This window comes from Salmo salar, chromosome 03 (genome assembly GCF_965601325.2).
Source record: "Salmo salar chromosome 03, fSalSal1, whole genome shotgun sequence".
NCBI classification, from domain to species: Eukaryota; Metazoa; Chordata; class Actinopteri; order Salmoniformes; family Salmonidae; genus Salmo; species Salmo salar.
Window position 1 is genome coordinate 68194617 of NC_138293.1, and position 3856 is coordinate 68198472.

Genomic DNA, 3856 nt, shown 5'->3' on the forward strand with positions numbered 1-3856 from the left:
TGGTGTAGTATGATTCAATCTTAGCCCTGTATTGACGCTTTGCCTGTTTGATGGTTCGTCGCAGGGCATAGCGGGATTTCTTGTAAGCTTCCGGGTTAGAGTCCCGCACCTTGAAAGCGGCAGCTCTACCCTTTAGCTCAGTGCGAATGTTGCTTGTAATCCATGGCTTCTGGTTGTACGTCGTCCCCACGTACAGTTACTGTGGGGACGACGTCCTCAATGCACTTATTGATAAAGCCAGTGACTGATGTGGTGTATTCCTCAATGTCATCGGAAGAATCCCGGAACATGTTCCAGTCTGTGATAGCAAAACAGTCCTGTAGTTTAGCATCTGCTTCATCTGACCACTTTTTTATAGATCGAATCACTGGTGCTTCCTGCTTTAATTTTTGCTTGTAAGCAGGAATCAGGAGGATAGAGTTGTGGTTGGATTTACCAAATGGAGAGCGAGGGAGAGCTTTGTATGCATCTCTGTGTGTGGAGTACAGGTGATCTAGAATTTTTTTCCCTCTGGTTGGACATTTAACATGTTGATAGAGATTTGGTAGAACTGATTTAAGTTTCCCAGCATTAAAGTCTCCGGCCACTAGGAACGCCGCCTCTGGGTGAGTGGTTTCCTGTTTGCTTATTTCCTTATACAGCTGACTGAGTGCGGTCTTAGTGCCAGCATCTGTTTGTGGTGGTAAATAAACAGCCACGAAAAGTATAGCTGAGAACTCTCTAGGCAAGTAGTGTGGCCTGCAATTTATCACAATATACTCTACTTCAGGCGAGCAAAATCTAGAGACTTCCTTAGATTTCGTGCACCAGCTGTTGTTTACAAATATGCACAGACCGCCCCCCTCGTCTTACCGGAGTGTGCTGTTCTGTCCTGCCGGTGCAGCGTATATCCCGCTAGCTGTTCGATTACAGGCTCAAAATGGCCAAAAACAAAACTTTCTTCTGAAACTTGTCAGTCTATTCTTGTTCTGAGAAATGAAGGCTATTCCATGCGAGAAATTGCCAAGAAACTGAAGATCTCGTACAACGCTGTTTACTACTCCCTTCACAGAACAGCGCAAACTGGCTCTAACCAGAATAGAAAGAGGAGTGGGAGGCCCCGGTGCACAACTGAGCAAGAGGACAAGTACATTACAGTGTCTAGTTTGAGAAACAGATGCTTCACAAGTCCTCAACTGGCAGCTTCATGAAATAGTACCCGCAAAACACCAGTCTCAACGTCAACAGTGAAGAGGCAACTCCGGGACGCTGGCCTTCTAGGCAGAGTTCCTCTGTCCAGTGCCTGTGTTCTTTTGCCCATCTTAATCTTTTCTTTTTATTGGCCAGTCTGAGATATGGCTTTTTCTTTGCAACTCTGCCTAGAAGGCCAGCATCCCGGAGTCGCCTCTTCACTGTTGACGTTGAGACTGGTGTTTTGCGGGTACTATTTAATGATTTATTTATTTATTCAGCACTTTTGAAATGTACAGTGACAGAATTCGGAACATGGGCCGTTCTTATAGTATTCCAAGTCAGGGGGCATATAAGCATATAAAGGGGGCATATAAGCAGACAATGAAAGCTGTTACAATATTTTATGATATCATTTCTCTAAAACAGGCTATAGGCTACATGTGCATCAACAGATCAGAACAGTAGGCTAAATTATGAGAGGAAAAGTGACCAAATTATTAGGGTGAGGCACATTGTCTACTAACAGCTTACTACACAACATACACTTAGTATTATTTTCTTAGCTACAGTATACATATATCTCTGGCATATTACATCATTTATGCAGCAGCATACAATAAAAAATGTCTCACCTTGTTGTGCTGTGCTCACTTGAACAGGAAGGTGGCGCGGCAGTCCTTCGTGGGCAAATTTTATCATCAAAGTCTGGCATTCTCTGGATTTATGGTGCTTTCAAGACAACTGGGAACTCGGAAAAAAGCAAGGTCTAATCATGACATTAGTGATCTTCAGGGCGGAGCTCTAGAAAGAGGCCTGAGTTCCCGACTTGGAATTCCGAGTTGGAAGACCGTTCAAAACGTATTTTCCCAGTGGGAGCTCGTTTTTTTTACGAGTTCCCAGTTGTCTTAAACTCACTGAAGTCTGAGATTTCCCAGTTGATGACTGCTAGCTTGCTAGCTAATATTTTTAAATATGATGTAGACATTATCAGTCCAATCAAAGCTACTGTAGATTTCACGTAATTTTATCTGTAGCCAATGACCTTGAGACTTCTTGGAAGGGCACTTCTAATGTAACTCTATGGCAGCACCCAAGGGGCTTAAATTTTTGAGCTCTCCCCGTAGATTTTGCAAAACAGGCACACACAAAAAAACTGGTGGGCCTGCCCGGAATGGCGGGTCACCACTGTGTGTTGTACATGGAGAAATGAAAAAAACATTATATCAAATTATCCTATGAGATAAGAGTGTGGTTGGGACAAGTATGTGTATGCAAATTATTTGTGCTATCAATTCAATTATTATTTAATGAGGCTCTAGATTTTTGGGTTGAAAAACATCATCCTATTTCCATTAGAAACCATTGTCGTTTTTCCAATCTTGTACTCATCTTGTTTGGTTTTTTGGTTACATGTACTGTAGAAGAAATATGTCTTTTAGCTATTTTAGAAGCCCCTTGCTGTGTAATTAATGGCCAGAGTGCCATATTTGGAACCATTTTTGCATACAGCTGGAGGTGTAGACATTCCCCAACCAAACTGCAGAAGGCTTTCATTTCCAATTCAGATTCTGATCTTTCCTGTCCTTTCAACTGTTACATAACTACACTGTCCCAGTCCCAGATTCTTGCAATATACTATATAATTCCCTAACCATCACACAAATAGGAGCACAGACACCTTCTGGATATCAGATCCCCAATTATTTAAAAAGATTTAAAGCACGTTCTCTGTTGGTTCAATGTTGAGATGAGCCTATGTTTCATGCCATCTGTTGTGTAGATCAAGTTACAGTTTATGCATCAATTCCATATGTATAGGGAAATAAAATAGGTGCTAAAATTATTAAATGAGATGGTGCCTATCTTTCCTATTAATTCGGGATAGAGACATGTAGCTTGATAACAGTTAGCCTAGCATCACATGGGACCTGGAATTATTTTGACATTAGATAATTCTCCTGGATATTTTAACAATATGGAAAACAATCATGTGCCAAAAATAAGACAGATGTTCCTCAATAGTATTTAAAGAAAACAACCCATAAAACGCATTTAAGAGTTTATATAATAATACTCATATTCTTGAAATATTGTGTTTTGCAATAGTGTATGACCCGGGCTTGCCAAAGATGATCTATTATATTGACAAGATAGTCGAGTGACCACTCTAACAATGGAAATACACGTCCTCAAAGATGGAAGGCAGCGGGAGGAGGCGCGATCAGGTGGGACCATTCTAGCCAATGAGAGGGCAGATACGCGTGTGAACAAGAAGCACGGCTACATTACTTACCTTTCTGACTCTCTTCTTGGTTATTGATTCAACTGCAAACACTTGTTCGCCTATAGATGACAGTTCCATCGCTCCTACGCTGCTGGTCGCACGCTCAAAACAGGGAACGCGAAATGTTTCTCGTTTCTTACACAACTCCAACATAAAGTCGTTTTTTTTTAAGTTTACGAAATACCACGTGTGTCCACTTATATCAGTGCATTCGCAACAACCTAACCATTACGAAAGTTATATTCTATCAAATAATCCTCACGTAGTAAATTAGCAAAAAATACTCACTTCATGGTCTGATTTTTGATGGGACAGATTTTGGGCGAAGTAAACCATCTCGCTTAACCTCTTCTTCTCTGTCCATTATTGGGGGCTCGGCGCATCGTACGAGTCAGAGGG